This window comes from Myodes glareolus, chromosome 5 (assembly GCF_982192425.1).
Source record: "Myodes glareolus chromosome 5, mMyoGla1.1, whole genome shotgun sequence".
Classification (NCBI taxonomy): domain Eukaryota; kingdom Metazoa; phylum Chordata; class Mammalia; order Rodentia; family Cricetidae; genus Myodes; species Myodes glareolus.
The window spans coordinates 74,248,586-74,272,266 of record NC_142030.1 but is presented as its reverse complement, the minus strand read 5'-3'; positions in this window follow the sequence as shown (position 1 = coordinate 74,272,266).

Genomic DNA, 23,681 nt, shown 5'->3' with positions numbered 1-23,681 from the left:
CAAAAGACTGTTTCTATTAACTACTTGACTTTAACAAATTTTTGAAGTCCTTAAACTAGTCCATCAACAGGGAAATGATGCTTCCAAACTCATTCTGAAAAGCTAGTATTACCCAAATGCTAAAATTAAAGAAAAAAACAGAAGAAAGGAAAAAGAAAAGAAAGAAAATCCAAGGTCATTCTCTTTTAAATGAAGATTATCTTTTCTATACTTTATTCAAAATCTATTTGAAGCCATTGTTCTTCCTAAAATCTCCAGACACTCCAAACTGCAGAGGATTTGCTCTCTCTTCTTGTGAAACACAGAAATACCAGGTACTAAATAATATCCAGCTGCTGTACCAGGTATTGGTTGTATAATGTTGAATAAGTTAGCAGCTATAAGCCGTCGAGAAAGTCCACCGCATTGAATTATCCACTTCATGCATCATTTTTGCACAACTTTGATGTTGAAAGGAAAAGCAAGCCTTTATTATTAATCCCTCCATAAGTTCACACTTTTGTCTTTGTAGTGTTCTTTAAGATCTCACAGATGTTAGAACTATAGATCAATTAGATTAAACAACCACAGTAAGGTTCATGTTGAGAGCAGCAGGCATAAATGTCTTCTCTGACTCAGAACTAAGGTTGACCTCTTTATTGAGCATCCCTCTGTGGAGTAGAGAACAGGTGAAGTATAACAGCAAATATTTGTGCAATATTTTTTGTAAGACAGACACTGCATTAAGTATTTTGCACAGGTGTCTGCTTTGGTTTTTAATCCCAGTGTGAGCTGAACCCAATCATTACCCTGATTTCTTAAAGAACTGAAAAAAGCAGAGATTAAATAACTTGTGCAGAAAAGCAAACCAATGGCCCAGCCAGGGCCTAAATGCATTATATTCTTTCTTTAAGAAAATATTATCTTAGCGTTTTAACTTATTAATGCTAAAACAGAGTCTGTCTGTTTTTCCATCCATCATGAGTTCTCATACCAACATACTTCAAGCCTTTATTTCAAACAAGAAAGTTCATTTGGCCTTGTAATGGGAAGTATGTATCCAAGGGTACATACTTGTGAGTAGCTAACAAGGATAAAAATACCTTTTAGGGTACTAAAGAGGACAGAACTTTCTGAAAAGTTATCTTTGACTAAATCTATTAGTCAAACAGCCTTTTACAAGTTTAAAAGGGACCAAACCTAGTGGTAAAATGTATGCTTAGCATGCAAAATACTCTGGATTCAATTCCAAGCATAGAAAAGATGGCAAAATGTCTAGAGAAAATGATTTGCTTTTCATAGATGACATATCAAAAAATGAACAAACAAAGCAGATTTACTTTAAATGCAGACTGTTTTTGAAAAATCAGTATCAGATAATCTGGAAAATGATTTAGTTTTTTGACACAATGGCTCATGATTTGGAGGCTAAGGGAGGAAGATTTCTTCAAGTGCAAGGTCAATATGGTCTACACAGTGAATTCCAAATCAATCTTGAGTATAGTGATATGCTATCTCAACAAACAGATAAGAAAATTGTATCACTAGAAAATGAATTTATAATGTCATTTTTTCTGAAAGTTATCTTTATATGGAGCTGTCGACCGAGAGATTTGGAATTTAGAGCAGTAGTCAAAGTCAGGTATGGTAACATATACCTACAAATCTCAGCACTTGTAAGATGGAGGAAGAAGCACCAGGAATTTGTTGAGGCCAGCCTGAAATAAAGTAGATCTTTTTCTAACACACACATATGAGCATGCATGTGTGCATGCATGCACATGTACACACGAGTGTATCTATCCTTCCAGCTCATTTCATTAGTCAACTTCCAATCAAGAGATTGAATGTTTTATTCTTTCTTAATGAGCTACCTCTATTTATATCATTTAAAACATTATAAGTTAGAACAGCAATAAAACCGTGCTGTAAAATTCAGTACACTGAGGGTCTCAAATTAGTTTAAAGTAATATCTATTTGCCACCTGGTGTCCTCTAGGAATTGATTTCAAAACTTTTGAAGATAAGGTATCAGTGAGTACGTACAAGGTTGGTATGATTGTTTAATGTATCCTAAGCACATTCCCTTATATACTTGCAGTCATTCCTTATACTACTTCAGGTGACTGTGGAGCTCGGTGTGTGGCAAGCAAAGAGCGAGGGAGGCGGGTTTCAGGGCCCCGTATGCCCTTCGTGTTACTGTCGAGCTGACTTTACAAGGAAGTGAGCTTTGCTATTGCCCAGCTCTTTGTAGCGCTTTCAAAGCCTTCACCGTGTGAGTCTTTAGGAGACATTCAAGGTCTAGACATAGCAGAACTCACTTCCTTGTTGAGAGTGGGTTGAACAATGGGCAGAGACAAAACGCCTAACAAGATCAACCAGGAAAACATTCAGTAAAGCAGATGGCAAAAAGTACCCTGGAGGAAATGAAACCAAAGAAAGGGATGAGTAGGAGGGTTTTGGCCAGAGTAGGCTCTCACTATGTATCCTGCTAGCCTGGTACTCAATCTGTGCTGTGGGTGGCCTCCAACTAGCAGTAATCTTCATTTCTCATGCTGAGAATCTGGGATTGAGGCTGTATGTCCCTGAGCAGGGCCTGAGTGCCTTAGATAAGGTTCTCTTCAGCTTTGTCACCTAGAGAACACAAGGATGCCAGAGCAAGACTTAATTCAGGCAGGAATGAGAACAGTGCCATAAAATTCTCTTCCCACCAGGTACATATATCAATTTAAATATGGTGGCTGGAGAGGATTGCTACATGCTCCCACTCATGTGTGGAGTCTGAAAATGCTCTCACAGAAGATGAGGACAAAGACAAAGGTCTATGAGTTAGGAGGCTGGAGAGGGGGAGAAGGAAGTGAGTTTGCTGTAAAGGGAGAGAGGCAGGAACTCAAGAACACTGAAAACATCGGGTAGTTATCTATTCTGTTGATATAAGAGGAAAGCCTATGATTAAGAAAACTGTTTTCTTATTTTTAATTATGCGGTTATGTGGTGGGGGTATGTGCACCTATGTGCCAGTGTCCTCAGAGGTCACAGACAGTGAGCAGCCAGTGCAAGGGTCCTGAGGAAGGAAGTGTGTGGATCAGGAGAGTGACAGAGACGAACAGGGGGTCAAGGGTTAACAGGGGTTAAGCCTTGGGTAGGGCTGTGTCTTATTCCCAGTGGCACAGAACAGTTGGTTTCTTGTTTGTTTGTTTGTTTTGTGGGGTAACTTAGCATGACATTGCCTACTATAAGCATTGAATTTGGAGCTTGTAGCACATCAGAAAACATTTTTTTCCCTTACAAGTACCCCTTTTCCATTTAACGATGACTCTCTTCCTTTCTTGCTTTTCTCTTTTTTATTCTTTCCTTTCTACCTCTCTCTTATTAACTTCTTTATTGACTGATTGTGGTTTGGGTTTTTGTTTTGAAGCAGGGTCTCACCCTGTATCCCTGACTGGCCTGGAACTCAGGAACTTGTTATGTAGCCCAGCCTGGCTACCAACTCACAGAGATCCTCCTGCATCAGTTTCTTAGCGCCTGGATTACAATTGTAAGTTACCATGCCAACCAGTGTCTGTCATACTCACTTTCCGTTCCACCTGCAGCCTCAATCAGTGAGATGTTACCGGCCTCAGTTTGTCCTTTCATAAGGATTCTTTTGTAAAGTTCGGATAAAATGAAAGATCTGTACCTTGCCTGGTATGGTTTGTGTGTGTGTGTGTGTGTGTGTGTGTGTGTGTGTGTGTGTGTGTGTGTGTGTGTGTGACTGCCCCATGATGAACGGCAGAGGTCAATAAAGCTATAATTTGTCAAGGCAGTGGTGTCTTACCAGTGTGGTTTATAAACTGAGGCATGGGGGTGGGGGATGAGTCACTACAGCCATAAAATTAGTCAGTCCCTATAAGGATGGGGTAACGCAAGACATGAGGCCGTGGCTTCAAACCCTTGCGCTGGGTCACCACTCACTGCTTAGACTTTCTCTGCATCAGAGTTCTCCCCAATGGAAACAGCCCAGAAGAGGAAACCCCTGTGTTTGTAGACTCTCTTTGGAAAAAGAAAGCTTTGTATGTTTGTGTTTGATAACATTGTTATAGTTACCGAAGCGTCAGCTCATGGCTCTGGGACTCCATGGAATTCCAGTGCGGAGTGCAGCCTACACTACTCTGTCTCCTCTTCCAGTCATATTGCTCTTGGATAGCAGAAGTCAGCCAGTGGCCTCCCTCCAGCTCCCTTCTCATCTACACAGAGTTCGAGCGTCAGTACACATGAATGGGTAACACCGAGCTGTGTTCTTCTCTTCCTGTAAGCTGTTTTTCAAAAGTCCGCAAAGACTCCCAAGGGAACCAACCAGAGGGACAAAGCTATCAAAAACTAGGAGAGGATTGAAACTGGTCACCTCACCAAAATAATCTAACATCTAAAGTCTGGACATTGTGTCCCCTGCCAATATGTGTGTCAACTCTGACAGACTGTCATCCCCAGGGCGATGGACTTTCCCATGGCTATGGTAGATGAGACTATTGCTGGACCCAAGTATCGTAAATTTGAAAAGAAAGCAAGGAAGAAATAAAGCATTAATCTCATTGATATCTTTTATGTTTACATGTATTTAGTGTGTGTGTGTGTGTGTGTGTGTGTGTGTGCGTGTGTACGTACTGCGCATGCGCAGTTCAGCTGTGTGTGGAGGTCACAGGACAATGTGCAGGAATCGATTCTCTCCTTCTACCTTTGGGCCCAGGAACTGAACTCAGGTTGACCATCAGGATTGACAGCAGTCATCTAATCCAACTAATCATCTCACTGGCCCTCAGCACTTGATTTAGGTAACTGATTTACTAATTTTTCACTCTCCTGTTTCTGCTTCACAGATGATTTTACAGTTTTAAAAAATAACACGAGGCATATTTAAACCTTGATGTCATGAAATCTATTTTCAAGCCATTCATGGAATGGTTGAACTATATTAATCTCGTAGCCAGAGGACACCATCATTGCTAAACTTTCTCATTCAAACAGAAGATTCAAATACCGCCCCCCTTTTTGAGACTGGTTCTCCCTTTGTAACCCGGATTGGCCTAAATGTTGCTATGTACCAGTTGGCCTCAAACTCTCAGTGTCTGACTGTTGCTGCCTTCCAAGTACTGGGATTAAAGGTGAGCTTAGAATTCAGGGTTTGTAACATATCTGTACACAGTTGTACAGCGCACATACCCTGCTTAAAGAGAACTGTATAGGAAACAGGGTGGTGGGATGAATGCCTTTAATCTCAGCACTCAAGAGGCAGAGGCAATCAGATCTCTGTGAGTTTGAGGCCAGCGTGGTCTACAGAGCAAATTTCAGGACATCGAAGAGTATACAGAGAAACCCTGTATTGCAAAACAAAACTAAACTAAACAAAAGATTAGGTAATGTGACAATTCTTGATTGTCAATTTCAGTACATCTGGAATGAACTAAAATCCAAAATGCTGAACATACCTGCGAAAGATTTTTCTCTTAAGTCTTATGAAATGGGAGACCCACTTCCACTCTGGATCTTAGAGGTGGGAAGATAAACTTTTAATCCAGATCTTTTAAAGAGGAAAGATCCACCTTTCAACTGTGCTGAGCCTTCTGCTGGCAGCTGATATAAAGAACAGGGAAGAAAGAAGTTTGCTCTCTGGCTGCTTGCTATCACTCTCGCTAAAAACTCCGTTCCTTCCCTGGCATTAGAGCCTATTTCTTTGGGATTCCCATGCATACTGACCACCAGCTGAGACATCCAGCCTTGTAGACTGAATAAGTACTATATTCTTGAAACTCTACTAGTAGATAGCCATTGAACTAGCTGGACCACAGCCTGTAAGTCATTTTAATAAATGACTAATATAAGCCATTTACATACATACAGTCATATTATATGTTATATAAATTATATGTATTATATAAAATGCATAGTATATTTTGTATATAATATAACATGCCATATTAATAAGTTATATATATATATGTGTGTGTGTGTGTGTGTGTGTGTGTGTGTGTGTTTGTGTGTGTGTATTTCAGATATTCCCACCTCAAAGATTCAGGCTAGAAGTGGACCTTTCCATTTTAATGATTTAATTAAGAAAAAATGTACACAGCATTTGGTTATTTGTTAATTCCAGATGTACTCAAATTGTACAAAATTCCAGATGTACTTAAAATGTACAGATATATATGTATATGTATTATATTTATAAGTTCTGCTCCTCTAGAGAACCCTAATATAGTTTCAAGTATTCAAACATTTGGGTCTATAAAGGGCATTCTTATTCAAATCACCAAACTAATTATATATCAAGTTGTAAACCAATTTGGGATAGAGGACAGGTACCATGTCTCAATTAAAAAAAAAAGAAAAGAAAAGAAAGAGAGAGAGAGAGAGAGAGAGAGAGAAGTATTAGAAAAAAGAAAGGAGAAAAGGGAAAAAGAAAGAAAAAAATCATACTATGAATCCATATAACTTAGCTTTTTTCTTCCACTTAAGAGACAAGGAGAATACTATACAAGTCATCAAAATATACATATAATTTTTAAAAGATTTATAGTGATTTTGATTTATGAGTATGTATGTGTTTGTGTGGTATGCTACTTTTATGTGGGTTGCCAGAAGAGGGCATCAGATGCACTGAAGCTCAAGTTACAGGTGGTTTTGTGTTGGAATTAGGAACCAAATTCAGGTCCCCTAAAGAATAGCAAGCTCTCATCACCACCAAATCATCTCTCCGACTTCTATTCACGTAGTTTATGTGCCTAAATGTATCTGCTTTCAGGAAGATACTGTGGTTCGTTATCTCGGAACTCCCCTCTCCAATGAGAGTCTATTCACTGTAAGAGACAGAGTGCGTGGGAGACCACGGGGTGTGGCCTCAAATAGATCTTCACTAATCTTTCTGCAACTTGCCAGATAAAATTGCAATGACATAGAGTGCTGGTCACTTCATCAGTGTGACCTTGTTTCTTTACTGGTGAAAACACAAAACGGAGAGTTATTTAAAATTTTTAACCTGTTCAGAAACACAGAATGGTATTGCTTCTCTGCCCTGCGGCTAACTAAGATAAAGTGTAAAGACACCTATCTTATTGGAGTCAGTTAGAATGATAATGGTTCTTCTTCCAATATTGGTAATTTGAAGTTGTTGTCCATGTGAATTTTATAAATTCCATGAAGTCGAAGTAGAATATTACAAAGATATGAATGCAATAAAGATCAAACTGTGACTTCAAATATATTATATAAATCCATTATTCGATGATTGCTTTGAGAGCAGATTACATAGCTGCAGAGTGTAGTCCAGTTGCAACGGTGCTTGCCTAGTGTGCAGCTCTGAGTTCATTCCTCAGCATTAGATAAACTAGGCAAGATGGTGGCACACACCTGTAATTCCAGCACCATGGAGGTGCAGGCAAGAGGATCAGAAGCTCAAGGTTGTCCTGGGGCCACGTGTCAAGTAAAAGACCAGTGTGAGGCTACCTGAGAACCTGTATCACCCCCACCAGGGGTGGATTAAAATACACATTTTTATATACTAAAAAAGGGGACAGTTTCCAGTCACAAAGAAGAAAGTATTTTCTAAGGTAAAACAAGAAGTCATTCTTCGTACTTTACCAGAACCCTGCATGAGAGGAGCAAGAGTAGGATGCACAGAACTCTGAAGGGTAACATCTGTTTTGAGGGAAAATGAATGGGCCCGTGAGTGGATCCTTTTTCCACAAATAAATGAAGCTGTACTATTCTATTTCTAGTGACTGAAGCTTTTCATGCCGTTCTTCTCGCACCATCCAGTGGAAAGCTAAGGCCCAAAAGGACCTTAGATGCTACCCACTGAAGAAAGTCGAAAACAAAAGCCTGTGATCAGAGGAATTGTGTAAAGTAGAATTCCCATTCTGGTCACAGACTAGCCTCTATATGAGAGGAGGAAACAGAACTTTGTTTTAAGCCTATGATATCATTATAGCTTCTATCATCTTTCACTTATATAGAAATCATATTCCATATAATGCATTACTCCAGGAAAGTCCCCACAACAGTGGCATAGATTTGAGGTTAAGGCACTGAATATGGCCATAAAGCCTAAACTAGCCTTGTAACTGTACTTGTGGTCGAACAGTAAACTGCTCACACCCTGCTTAGCATGGTCATCAATGGGCATATGGTTCATGCTATTAAGACCAACAAATGGAGACAGACATGAAGAGGAGTATGTGCCTTTCCATGGGATCTGGAAATATTGTGCAACTGAATTGTTTATCTAACTTCTCAGGACTGGAAACTGAGTTAGAAAAGTGCTGGCGTTTCAAGGAAAAAGCTCTGGCTTTTCTAAAGGTAACATTAAACCCAGGCTCTACTTTAAAACTCAACAGCAAACATCAACAACAGAATCTCTGCACTAAAAGTTTGTTTTCGCCAAGTTGATTACTGTGGCTGAGAGAAGGTCTACATCCCCAGTGCCTAAAGTAAAGAGAGAAGATGAGCAACGCGGACTGGGAATGTTCCATCGTGGTGCTGAGGGAGAGCCAATAGATTAGTCCTGTCTTCTAAAAGGGCGTACAAGAGTATGGCCTGGGGTGTCAATATCCCTACTTGCTCAACACCTACAGGAGTCTTGAACTATTTAAAGTTATATCACATGAAAGCTGTGAAAAGGGCAAAATCCCTGCAGGGGCTAAGTGGAAGTGGGAATGAACAGACGGCAGACATAAATAGAAGAAAGTACACAGATTGGTCAGGGCACACCAAGGCAATCCACTAGCCCATCATGAGAGAGACAGGCAAGGATATGGAGAACTCTGGAGGGCAATAAACTATCCTTAGGAAAAACAAATGGACACAGTAAATGCATATCTTATCTTGGAAGCCACAGTCCCCATGAAGCCATGGTAACAGTGAGAATAGTCTTGTGCTTTTCCCAACTCTGATCTTAGTTTGAATAAGGGGATTCCATGCTTGTAGGAGAGGCAGGAGAAGGTTACAGAAGCCTTGAGTCCAAGGCCTCTTAGGCTGCCAAAATGCTTGCTTCTGAATACCATCTTCTTAGCCACAGGGTCTCCTGTAACATTTTAAGTAAGGAAAATAGGAAAAAGAACAATGTCCAAAAAGACAGAGTCAGGGAAGAAGGTGCAAAGTTCTCGGTCCAAAGGAATAATGTCAAATATGAATGAAAAGCTTCCAGGCTCAGGACCAAGAGACCCACACAACTGACCCGCAACGGGGTTTCATAGTGTCCATGGTCTTCCATTCATTCCTCTGTAGAGTATGAGTAGATTCACCCCTGAAGAAACTGGGCAGAGAAAAATGGTGTCGATAATGCATCACTTTTAATTAAGCCAACAGAACTTGGGGATTCAAAGCTGTAGCAGTAGAGAGGAAGATGCCTACCATCTCACTGCACTTGGATCAGGAGGTAATGCCAAAATAATGTCTCTTGTTAAAGCCTGAGAGAACTTTAAGTGCTGTTAATAAAATGTGCCCGAAGTACATGATGGTTGTGCACTCTTGCGATAACAGGACCATGAGGGAGATGAGGAGCTTAAGGTCATTCGTGATTACCTAGAGATTGGAGGTCAGCGTGGGCTACTTGGGGCCCTGCAGAAAACAAAAGAGGGGTACACTGATAATCCCATCACTTATAAGACAGAGACAGGATGATCTCCGAGTTCAAAGGCAGTCTGGGCTACATAGGAAGCCCAGGATATCTTAGATTACAGAGTGAGACCAAGTCTCAAAAAAAAAAAAAAGAACCTTAATTAAAATATCAGAAATATCTGGGCTTGGTGGTGTATGTCTATAATTCTAAAATTTTGAAAAACTATACCAGAGTCATGAGTATGAGGCCCATCTGGGATATACAATGAGACTTTACCTTAATTACATAAATACATAAGTAAATAAGTAGTTTTCCTAGTCATTGATTTGTGTTTTTATTTTTTTCACTCAGTATGTTAAACATAGTGCTATTGGAAAGCTTATTTAACTTTTCACCATTTATTCTAAATATAATATTATACTTTGGGAGCGGGGAATTTCCTCATTGAAGTCCTGGCTGTCCTGGAACTCATAGTGTGGACCAGGCTGGCCTCGAACTCACAGATTCTCCAGCTCTGACTGCCGAGTGCTAGAATTGAAGGTGTGTTTCTCAATGCTCGGCAGATTATTCTTTCTGTAAACTTATGCTGATGTTTACAGGTCCTCCCTACGTAAATCTCCATCGGCTGGTTGTTGACTGTCCCCACAGTTTTCTGTCATTGTGCATCCTGAACTAGCAGCACAGTTTCAGCCAATAAACTAGTCCTTATCTTTTATGACTTTACTTGAGACACAAGATCAATTTTTAAAAAAATGTCATCAGTGTTGGAGAGATGACTCAGCAGTTAAGAGCACCTGATGCCCTTGCAAGAGGACCCAGGTATGGTTCCCAGCACCCACGTGGTAGCTCACAGCTGGCCATTACTACAGTTTCAGGAGATCCAACACCCATTTCTCCCCCACCCCGAGTATTCGGCATGCATAGAATGCACGTGTGTAAGCAAACACTCGCATATAAAATAATATTAAAAAAATCTTTAAAAAGCAAAAAATCTTCAGGAACTAGTCGTGTGGGTATTGATCCAGGCAGTTGCTAAAACATCACTATTTCTATCTGGTTTGGTTATGTAATCCTAGCACTCAGGAAGGCTGAGGTAGGAGGATTGTCACATGAGACTTAGTTTCTTTGTCTTTTGTTGTGACAAATTAATCTGACAGAAGCAGCTTAAAAGAGAGAGGCTGTTTTTTGTCCACCATGGTAGAGCCCGCCATAGAGGAGAAATTAGCGCTGCTAGAGACCTCACAACCACAGTCGGGAAACAGGGAGGAAGAATAAGAGCTCCCTGCCAGGGTAGGGAATGTGGGCAGCCCTAACTGCCTTAACCAGTGCACTCAAGATAATCCCCCCACAGAAATAACCAAAGGCCAAACACAACTAGAGTCTATCTATCATTGACAGTTAACACTAACTAACCATTACAGGGACCCTCTCAAAAAATAAATAAAGGAAGGAAGGAAGGAAGGAAAGGAGGAAGGGGGGAAAAGCAGGGAGAGAAAGAAAGGAAGGGATGGAGGGGGGATTAGAAGGGAGGGAGGAAAGGAAGTGAGGGAGGAAGGGTGGGAAGGAGGGGGAGAAAGAGGGAAGCAGGGAGGGAGAGCAATGAAAAACAAAACAATAAAATTACAAACTCAAGCAATAAGTCTACCTTACTGGCTCATGAGACCCACCCCAAAGAGTGTGGAGCATTATGAATCATGGAGCATTATGAATCGTAGAGCTTCAAGACTTCTGGAGCATGCTGAGAGTAATATGGTTTTAGGCCAGTTAGAAGTTTAGAAACAACATAGTTGGAGTCAGGAGAAGTTGTACACACTTGTAATTACAAAATTCAGGATGGCAGCACATGGGGATCTCAAGTTCAAGACCACTTAAATTACTGACTGAGTATCTAGGATTGACCTTTAACTTATGATCACCCAGCCTCTGTGCTCCGAATGCTGTAACTACAGGCTTGTGCCACCCGTCCCAGCTCTGTGTTTTGAGACAAAGCACTACTCTCTAGCCATGACTGGTCTGAAACTGGCTAAGTAGACTGGATTGACCTCAATTTTCCAACAATCCTCCTGTCTCCACCTCTAGAGTATGGGATTACAGGAGTGCACTACCATGCCTGGATTCAATTTTATTTTTGCAACACTTTTACTGTATAGCCCAGGCTGGCCTCAAACTTAATGATCTTCCCACCTCAGCCTCCCCAGGTCCGATGTTACTTGGGATTCTCAGTACATTCCCAAAACAACTTATACAAATGTTATAGATTATAGATGAGAATATAACAAAATTAGTCTCATTCCAGTGACACACTTGTGAGTGGGACTTTATCTTTCCTTGTGTCGAGGATGCAAAATTTTCCTTGACCAGGAACAAAAGAGATTGGAATGTGTACTTCCAGATACAATGCGTTTCCTCTTCCCGCATAAAATTACTGGATGGATTTAGCCCACGGGAGACACTGGCAGAGCTACAAAAAAACCAGGGCAGTTTACTCTTAGATGTCTCCCCCGCCCCCAATTGGTCCCAAGCTGACTGAATTCCTTCAGTGAAAGTCATAGTCCTTCTGAGCAGCCTTCTGTACATAGCCCCTTTCTCTGGGTACCAACAATGCCAGCCATCTTTTACTACTTTAGTAAAGCCTGCAGCTGGTAAAGTCTTTCCACAGCAAAGTGCACTCCCTTTAAGCCTTTCTGAAAGGTTTGGAAGTAATCCTTCTGTTCTCTCCTTCAAGTAATGTATGTTTTACTAGAACCCTGCTGACATGAGGGTATGTCCTTACGTCCCTAGCAAGATTTGTGTTCTGGAGTACGTGGTGTGTGGGGGAGATAGAGGAACTCTTCTCCATATGACTGATGTTGCAGTCGATATTTAGCTGTTCATTTCCTGAATGTGTTGGAAATTCTGAGCCTAAGAGATGAGATCAAACAGACTAGACTGATCAGGAACTCAGATTCGACCTTTTCAGAAGCAATTTTGTGATTACTACCCATTGCTTCTACTTGTCAGAATTCTCCAACACAATACAGCTTAGTAGCCAGAACCTCTTATAGACCTGGAATTCAGTGTGTTGGTTAATCAGTAAGCCTTAACACTAGCAAATAATGATAAAATAATAATAATAATAATAATCCTTAAGTTTTAGCTGCTAGTGGTAGTATGCACCTTTAATCCCAGCATTCAGGAAGCTGAGGCAGGAGGATCACTACATGTTTGAGGTCAACCTGGGCTTATGAGGAGTTCCAAGTCAACTAACACTAAATGGTAACATCTGTTTAAACAAGAAATCAACAATAATTAGTTTTTAATACATGACTTAATATAATAAAATCATATAATTAATTCAGGAGTGGCAAAACAGGGCAAGAGTTGAAGTTTTGTTATTTAGTTGATGTTTAGCAGACTGGAGTGGAAAAATTCTGGAAGCACAGAGATAAAACAGTTTTCACTGGTCAGTGACTGTCTTGGTTCCTGTAGCATGAATAATAAAAACTATTAGTATTAATAATAATAGTGTCTAGAGAGGTGAAGGTGGCCCGACAGACGATGAAATCCAAGTGTGCTATGTAAAAGAAAATAAGATTATGGTGGGCAATTTTTTTTTCAACCAATTTAATTACCCTTTAGGAACTAAATTAAAAATAGCTCCTAGATTAAAAATAACTTCGTCCTCCTTTTTTAATTGAACCAGCATTTGCACAAATGTCACAGCTGGAAAGCACTCTGAATCTTAGTGCTTCATGGAAAATACAAACAAGTAGCCAGGTCCTCTGTCTGATCATACTGGAGATAACGTGTGTTTAAATGCGAGCAGATGGCTCCATGGAACACATTTTTGAATAAAGGTTTTCACTGATTTCAGAACCATTGGTTGACATGAAAATTTCTTTAGATGTGGGGCCAAAGCTGAGCCATCAGGGGAGCCAAGGCAGCCTGTGTTACTGCAAATCTCGAAAACTGAAGTGCATATGAGAAGGGCTTCCTTGCTGAGGCCTCGTAGAGAAAAGTTCTTTGTGACCTCTGAAGGAAAAGCCTTCTCTGAGATCCACCAGGAGCTGTAAGGGTGGTTTAACATCCTTCCTATTTGTGTCTCAGTTTTACTTGAAGTATGAAATATTTGAGAGGTAAATTAACTTTGTTTCAAACCATTTTGTTACCCAGAAATTTTTATTAATTCACTGGGTTTTTGTCCCAGAGTATAGCTCACACAAAATTTGTAAGTTGCTATATTTAATAGAACTTTCATTAATGAATAAATATTTTGAGGTACCTACGTTGTGTTAGGAATGTGTCAGTGCCTAAATACAAAGGAATGACAAACTCCGTTTGCTGGAGAGTCACATGAGAAATAATTGGCTCACACTTAATTAGCTATAACATTTGTAAGGGCACAGGAACAATGAACAAAAAAATTGGTATGAACTATTTGCTAATACTACACAAAAAATATTAACTTCTATACCTTCTACCTAAACATTTGTTGATTTCTTTTTTTGATTTTTTTAAAGGCCATTAAGCAGGCCACAGTGTCACACATCTGTAATCCTAGCACTTTACAAGACTGAAGCAGGAGGATTACAAATTGGGAAACAGCCTAGGGTATGTAGGGAAACCCTGTCTCAAAATAAATAAGTAAATGAATGAATAAATAAATGAAAACATTAAAACATTTTATTGGGATCCTAAGTACACTGCTTGTGAATAAATCACTTCAGGAAACCCTAATCCTGTCTTGATTTTGTTGCCAGGGAGTACTTCTATAAATTCTCCTTTAGTTGGACCATGGAAAACCTTCAAGAATAATTTCATGTAATATTTCCATGATCCCCTACTATGAATTAACAAGAAGATTTCTAATCCTTATTCCAAAAATATGAATGAATCTCTGAGTATGAGAGCCAAGCATCACCACATTCATTGTCTCTCCCACTCCCTCCATACCTCCCTCCCTCTCTCCCTTTTCCTCCTCCCCTCCCCTCCCCCTCCTCTCCTGTCCTCTCCTCTCCTGTCCTCTCCTCTCCTCTCCTCTCTTCTCCTTTCCTCTTCTCTCCTCTTCTCACTACTATCTCTTTCTTTTTTTCCTTTGGAAATGGACTGTCTTTCTGTGTACCTTAAGCTGACATCTATCATGGAAATTATAACCTCAAACCACTCCTCATTTTACCAAGACAATTATTTATTGTTTGTTTATTTAGTTTTTTTTTCAAGACAGGGTTTCTCTGTGTATCTTTGGCTGTCCTGGAACTTGCTCTGTAAACCAGACTGGCCTTGAACTCCCAGAGATCTACCTATCTCTACCTCCCAAGTGCTGGGGTTAAAGGTGTGTGCCACCAACACCTGGCTATTATCAAGACCTTTGAAAGCTCTTCAGGTGATTTCGGTTTATAGACAAGTTTTGAAATCAGTGTAAAAAGGGGATAGGAGTGAGGGAAGAAGGGAAGGAAGAAAGAAAATCAGAAAGGGAGGAAGGAAAGGTCATTCTCTGGGGTGTTGTGAAACCCGGGTCACTTGTGTGTGCACATATGTGCAGCTACTACTATGCACCACCATAACTTGTTTATGTCTGAGTCTTTACTTGATGGAAAACTTCAAACATTGTTTACCAGTCATTTTCCTCTGACCAACCAACTAGTTCAATGACTAATATCACATAGACAATAAAAGCATTTTACTGCGTAGGTGGCTGGAATGGATTGTCACAGTTACTTAGTATTTTTGTTGTTAGTTGGAAATTTTTTTTACAATAAGGTTTTATTGTGTACATGTGTACTAGAGCAAGTATTGAAAACCACCTTGCAATACACAGGAAAACCCTGTCTCGAGATAAATAAATGAATAAATAATAAATGACATTCTAAGAAGCTAGCCTGGAGCTCACTATGTAGACCAGACCAGTCTTGATCTTTTAGAAATGCACCACTTCATGCTTCTGCCTCCTGAGTCCTGGGATTAAAAGGTACCTCTTGGAAATTCCACAAGTTCTTAAACTTCTTTCCCTTTTCTTCTGCATTATTCTACTATACCAGTTTCATCTCTGCCTACAGGATACAACACCGGGAGATCTTGTCACATGAACCTGCATCTCATGGAGAGCAGAAGAGGGCACCTGAATGGATGTCCTAGAGTTGGAGGTACAGATGATTGTAAGCTATTATGTGGGTGCTGGGATTCAAACCCAGATCCTCTGTAAGAGCTACACGTGCTCTTAACCACTAAGCCATCTTTCCAGCCCCCAATTTTTGCTGATTTTTAAAAACACTCTTTGAGTTTCTATGCATTTTGTATATCTTTCAACACTTTCCTTTATACACCTTTCAGGTTAACAGAGAATATGGTAGTTCTTAGCAGATAAAATGTAATTTCATTGTTAAGTACTTCTTACACCTATGTGTATAACCCTAAATTATTATTATTAGAAACTGAAGGAAGATACATATCTTTATGTTAACGTAGCGTGCATTCATAGCCAGACTCCGCTGTAAAAGGAGACTGCTCTTTTGTTTCCCCGTTGCCCAGACCCGAATTATCATACAGAAACTATATTAATTACAACAGTATCCAGCCAATGACTCAGGCATATTTCTAGCTAGCTCTTATTTCTTGAATTAACCCATTTCTATTAATCTGTATATTGCCACAAGGTTATGGCCTACTAGAAAGATTCCAGGTCCTTCCCTTTTGACAGAAAAATGTCTCTTTCAATTCTAAGTTTTGGAAATTGCTTCTCCTGGTTTCCATTCTGAACCATATTGAAATACACTGGCTGATTTAATTCAGAAGTTTTTCTATTATCCAGTGCCTCTCCTCTGCTGTTGTTCCTTTCTCATTAGCATTAAGAAAATTCAAGGTTAATAAAGCACTTACACTCCACTCTCACTCCACAGGAACAACTTAGCTTCTGAGCCACCAATAACTTAATGTGCTCAGTGTAGGGCAACTCATGCCATGCTCAAGTTCCTCTCTACTACAGGGAGCTAGTTCTTATCTTCTCAATGAACTTTGCTTATTTGTCTTTTTGATGTCCTTGCTCATCATCCTTCATAATGGTGAGACATTCATGCAAGAAAACAGTAACAATGCAACCCCAACAAACAGTAACAACCAGGGTCTGCATTCCCCACATGAAGGATGCAGATACCCTAAAGGCTGGGATTCCAGAGTTTTTGCTGTTCCATTTGGCCATAGGATAAGATGAGTACAGTTGTCTTACAAAACCAAATGTGGTCCTCGATATAATTACTGACTATTGTTACTGGTAGCAACCCTGGGGGAACATGTGACACTATTAAAAATCCCACTGGATGATGATCCTCTGATTCCCTTGTCTCCCTTATCCCAGACAGATAGGAACTTTTTATCCCCAGGAAGGTAAGTACCTTTGACCTTGTTCAGCTTTGAAAAAGTGATGGAAAATTTTCAACCTCTACAGTTCTTATGATTAAGGGGTCAAAGGCTCAGAGGGATAAACTGAGGCAGGATGGAGAGACAGGGGAGTGTGATATCATGGAGATAAAAGACTGGGAGAGGGAGGAGACTCTGTCCCAGAGATCTGATCTCTCTTTTTTTTAACTGAAAATAGATTTTCATACAATATATTCTCATCACAATTTCTCCTTATCTTCCCCTAGGTCCTCCCCACCTCTCTACCCATCAAACTCCACACCTTTATTCTCTCTTTAGAAAATAAACAAGCAATTAAATATCAAATGGAAGTAGAACAATAAAACAAATGAAAAAGAAAATACAAAAAAACACATGCACACTCAGTAAAAACACAAAACTGAAAACCATAATATATAACCAAAAGAAAAGTAAGAAATCTCAGACAAAGTATAATGGGACCAAAAAATTCTGACAATACCATTAAGTTTGTCTTGAGTTGACATCTATACCTGGGCATGGGGTATGGCCTTGAGTATGATTTTGGTACCCAGTGACACTCCATTGGAGAAGGCTATTTTTTTCCTTTATGAGCAAATGTCAATAGAGACAATGTCTTGGTTTAGGGTTGGGGGGATCATGTCCTCCTCCCTGTCTCAGACAGACCCCATCTGTCTTGTACCTGTACATTTCCTGTACATGCCACCATAGACTCTGTGAGCTCCTGTGTGCATCAGTCCTATGGTGTCTGAAAGACAGTTTCCATGGTGTAATCCATCTTCACTGGCTCTTAAAATTTTTCCACATCCTCCTCTGCACACTTCCCTGAGCCCTGCAAGGAGGAGTTTGATGGGGACATCCCATTTTTTAGTACTAGGCATTCCAAATCTCTCACTTTATGCATGTTGTCCAGTTGTGAGTCTCTGTATTTGTTTCCATCTACTGCAGGTGGAAAATTCTCTGATCATTGCTGAGCAAGGCACTGATACATGGTTACAGAAGAAAGTCCTTAGGAGTCATTATATTCTTGTATTTCTTTAGCAGAACAATAGTTTTTGGTTTTGCCCTAGATCCATGGCCTATCAAGTCCCAGGTTCTTAACCACCTGAGCAGTGTCAGGGTCGCATCTCATAGAGTGGGCCTACATCTGACGAGGTTGGGGTTGGTCACTCCCACAATTTTTGTGTCACTCTGCACCAGTGACACATAGGCAGGTCACTGTTGTAGACTGTGAGCTTATAGCTGGGTTGGTGTGTATCACCTTCCAATATCTGACTACTGTTTAGTGGAGTTGACAACTCTAGTTGGGCATCAGCTCCATTTCTCCATATTAAAGAGATATGTAGGTGGTGTCATGAGTAACCTTTTCAAACTTATTCATGAAATATTTATTTAAGCAGCACATTTAGGACTGGGAATCCAGCTCAGTCGAGAGAGTGCTAGATTAGTATGATTACAAATCAGTGTTTCAAACGCACAGCACCAAGTGAAACGTGGCATGGAAGCTGGTAGATGCTTATAATCCTAGTACTATTGGAGGTCATCCTTTGCTACATTATGGGTTGGAGGACAGCCTGTAGAAGACCCTCTCTAAAAAACTAAATGAAATATCTCATTTATCTAGGAATGTACCTCAGTAGTAGAATATTTGCCCGAAATGCTCAAGAACCTGGGTTTGATGCCTAGTTAAAAAAATAAATAAATGAATTAAATGACATATACAGGGAAGTAAATCAGTACAATGTAGAAACAAATGCTGAAGATTTTATTTTGGGAAACTGTTGTAGGAGGCTATTTGTTTATTCCCAGCTGCTCAGCTCTGAAAGAATCACACAAAAGTCATATTATTTGCAATACTGCTTGGCCAATAGCTTAAGTGTATTTCTGGCTAACTCTTACATCTTAATTTAGCCCATTTCTATTAATCTGTGTATTGCTATGAGGCTGTGTCTTACTGGTTCCAGCATCTGTCTCCAGCGGGGGCTACATGGCTTCTCACTTGCTCCACCTCCTTTCTCCCAGCATTCAGTTTAGTTTTCCCTACCTACCTCTACTCTTCCCTATCAGGCCAAGCCAGTTTTGCTATTCATTAACCAATAAGAGCAACACATAGACAGAAGGACCTCCCACATCAGGAAATTTGATTTCTAAAAAGCAGTAAGTTATTTTTTCAGAAATAAAACCACGTGTGTGGTTAGAAAGGGGTTAGAAGTTAAGACCACTGGCTGCTATTCCAGAGGACCTGGGTTCAATTCCAAGTACTCACATGAGAGCTAATAACCATCTATATCTCCAGTCCCAAGGGCATCTGACACCTTCTTCTAGCCTTTGAAAAGGCACTGTATACATGTAACTCACAGACATACATGAAGGCAAAATACCATACACATAAAACAAAAATAAGTAAATCTTAAAACACACCCACGAAGCCTCATCCACTTTTAAAGACTGACATGCATTCCATGCAAAAGTAGCATTCTTAGCTGGAAGCTTTGTGTGTGTGTATGGTGTGTGTGTGTGATTTAGCATGTGAGTGCTGGTGCTGGGACTTTTTTAAAGCTCCAGTCATATTCGGTTAGCTTAGCTCGACACAACCATTCCAACTACTCTCTCTCTCTCTCCATAATTAACGTCTGCTGCTATGCATCAAAGATTATTTTTCTGCTATTATTTTGGTAACCATTGTACAAGCAATAGTTGGACCTCTCCACCTAAGAAGTGACCTTACTTTGAGAACTGTGATGGACATTTCTCACTGCCTAGATTTCTCATCTTCATGCATATATACATGTGTGCGTATGAATGTCTATATGTATGTATATGTGTGTGTATTTAATTTAAAAATATATCTCACAAATCGGTTGTTTCCCAGCCAGGAATATGCTCAAGTTTCACCTATAGCAGAGATGAGGTATAGACAAAGAGATTTGGTCAAGTTGAACTGATGAATTCGACACTTGAAAGGAAAACAACACATATTTAACAGCAAAAAAGAAATTAACTTTTTTGAAACTCATTTTATACAAAGTCACCAGCATTGTAACTTTTGTAAGCCTGGTAGAGTCCACTAGTTCTCACCAGAACTAAGAACTCCTTTTTTTTTTTTTTTTTTTTTTTTTTTTTGTCCCGGGGAGAACACTCTTCTTAAATACTTTCTGTTGCATTGTTTGTTTTTGTTTTTTTTTTGAAAATAGAAATTGTGATATTTCCCAGACTGGCTTCAAACTCCTAAACTCGATGGATTCTCCTGTCTCGGGCTTCCATTTGCACAGATTTCGCGCATGCAGTACTACACTGAACTGGAAACTATTTCTTTAGGAAAAATTGACTGAGGCATTTCTTTTTATAGTAAGGATACCTGCTGTGTATCTGTAAATGTTGTTCATAAATTTAGTTTAATCTTGATAAGTACAGATTCGTGGAAGTGGTTGATGAACATCTGGTTGGGGGACAAAAATTTGCTAAGTGCCAAATAGTTGAAAACCTATCAAGCCCACATAGACATAAACAGATACACACAAATACACCGAAGGGCAAAAGGTTGGTTTATATTCTGAAGAACAAATGGAGCAAAGATTATGCAGTAAAATGCCCAGTTTGAACCTCTATGCTTGCATGGACATACTAATTTATATGCTCTGCATTGGTTAAATATTTAGAATCAGATATATTTAGAAACCCACAATTTTATCTACCAAAGTAAATAATGAAAACAGAGGATTCTACTGAGTCATTTGTTTCTACTTGCTTAAAAACTATGAATGGATGTTTCTGTCCATGACTGAACAAACTTATCTATCTTTATTTGGATATGATGGTAAAAATAAGTGGGAAAGGCTATAAAAGCCAATTTGTTTATAATTCTGCATCTACTACCTAATATTAATTAGGGAGAATATTTGACAAATTCTTTGTGGTTTTTTAAGATTTATTTTATTTTCATTAGTGTGTGTTTCTGTCTGTCTGTTTGTCTGTCTGTCTGTCTGTCAGTCAGTCACAGGTGTGTAGATGCCCTCAGAGGCCAAAAAAAGGTATCAAATTATGATGGAGCTGTAGTTACAGATAGTTGTGAGCAGCTTAGGGCATAGAATTGGGGTCTCTGGAAGAAAAGCAAAAGCTCTTTATCACTGAGTATCTCTCCAATTCCAGAGACTTTGTGAGCTTATGGCTTGACTAAGAAAGGCCCCCAAGGCCTCATATACTTGATTGCCTGTGGAATGGCATTGTTTGAAAGGATTAGAAGGTGTGACCTTGCTGGAGGAAGTGTGTTTCTGGGGAGGACTTTGGGGTTCCAAAAGCCCAAGCCAGTTCCAGTGTCTCTCTCTTCCTGCTGCCTTCAAATCCAGATAGAGAACTCCCAGCTGGCTGTGTGCCACAATACTCCACACCATGATGATAATAAAACTCTGATAATGATAAAACTCTGAAACTGTAAGTGAGCCTCAATTAAATGTTTTTCTTTATAAAAGTTGCAGTGGTCATGTGTCTCTTAATAGCGATAAAATACTGGCTAAGATACTTTGCATTTTAAAAGTCACCTATTGAAATAATATTAATAAAACCCTGTAGGATTTATAATATTTTCTCTGTTTGCTAGAGATGAGCTGAATAATGCTCAAGGTTTTAATGACTTTCTTAATTGATCTTTGTATCTATTATGGATATGTTGTTTGACGTCTGGAAAATGAAGGTAATACGTTTTAATTTTTCTGCTTTAACAGACACAACAGACTTTCTCGCTAAAGCCTGACAACCCTCTGTGACTGTCAATATTCTCCCTGATAAAATACCTTGGGAGGAGCAATGGATTTTTTCAAAATGTTCAGGAAGTCTTGAAATGTTTGGAAAGCACTGGCTACCTTAGCTTTCTCACAAAGCAGCCTAAATTCAAGCCCAGATAATTGCAGCGGCTCCTTCGCACTGCCAGCTGGTCCCTTGGGTCTCACATTTACATGGAGCTGGCAGTATCTTCACAAAGTGGATTTTAATAAGCGTTGTTTCCTAACATCATGGTGGTGGTTAACGTTAATAAACTTCCTACAAGAGAAGTGGAAGTGGAAAGTTTTATTTATTAAAACTTTTATCACTCTACTTGGTCAATGAACCTAGTTCCCTGAGGCATATAGTCCCTAAGTGTTTAGCAGTTAATGAATATAAATAGCAGCAAGTCAGTAATTCTCAAAACCATAATTGTTCTCTCCTGAATGCTCATCTAATGGAAAAAAAATAAAAAGAACTGACGTAGCAAAAAAACCTACTTATTAACTAAGGCTAAAATTGAGCTTTAAAGTCTTGTCAATTTGTACAATCCTAGAATATTATACATTTATTTGATTAATCTATTAATAGCCAGTGGATTTTTATATGGATTAATTGTCATTACTTTCTATTTTTTTTCAAGTAAAATATCCCATTTTAAGTATGCAGGTTCTTGTGTACAAGTACACACCACAAGAGGACATAGTGATACATGCCTATAATCCCAATATTTGGGGAGATAGAACTAGGGGAACCCAGAGTCCAAGGTTACTTTATCAGGTGGACTACACGAGATATTTCCTCTCTGTTTCTTTCTCTCTCTCTCTCTCTCTCTCTCTCTCTCTCTCTCTCTCTCTCTCTCACACCCACACACACACACACAAACCAAGGTCTCTTCAGTCTTATCTGGTTTATCAAAGTTCCTTCTCCCCTTGTTTGCAATAGCCTTACCAGTTTGAAAGGTCCTGGTCTTCAGTAGAGCTCTTCTTCAGTACCAAGATCAAAAGGTCAAGAGCTTTAAAAAATAAAAAAGAAAGAAAGAAAAAAAAACTCCTAAAACACCAAAAGGACCTATCTCTGTAGAAGATGTTAAGGCAAAAGGAAAAAAAGAAAAAGAAAAAGCAAGCATATATAGAAAAAGCACCCTTAGCACACATACTAGGCACGAGGAAAGGGAGAAACAAATATAGTCCATACAGAATACCGTTCACAGCTGAGACCAAAGTCTTCTATTTTCACCTCCATCCCCTTTCCTGAATGGCCACTCATTTTGCCCTTGCAGGCTTGAAGCAATCTCTTGTTTTCCTAAAGCATTTTTCTTTTGCTCTTGTGATGTAGAGATCTAGATCTGACTTCTATACTTATGTATGTGCCTCATCTCTGACCATGTGTTAATGTCTTTGTATCTTTTAGCTGCTCAATAAATTTTTTAATAGACCAAAAAAAAAGCAATGATCAAACATTTTATTATGTGTTCCATTCTGGGTTTCTCAGATCCTTTTTATCCCTTAAACAGGGGTGGGTTTGAGGAAAAGATCCCAAAGACAAAGTGCTTATCATCCTGTACGATTAGAAATATGTCACCAGTAAAAAAAACACTGACCGTTTGATTAAATTGGTGCTTGCAAGTCATCTGCCCCATCCCCATGCCCTAGAGTAACCTTTCGGCCTTCCCATACTCTTGAAAATCCTCCCCAGAAAGGCTTGCCTAAGTTTCCTGTAGCAGGGATTGGCAGTAGAAAACAAGTTACCAAATTTTGTCTCAAGTTATGAAGTTATTTCTCAAGCTCATTTCCTCTAACCTGGCAGGACATTTCTTTATTCGCAGTCAACAACATAGAGGAACAATTTGACTCAAGAGAAGAGTAAGACTAAAAAGGAAGGGGCACGGAAGGGTTAGGTATTTATCTATTGTTTTCAGTTGGGTCTCATGTACCCCAGGATGGCCTCAAACTCTTAGTGATCCTCCTGCCACAGCACT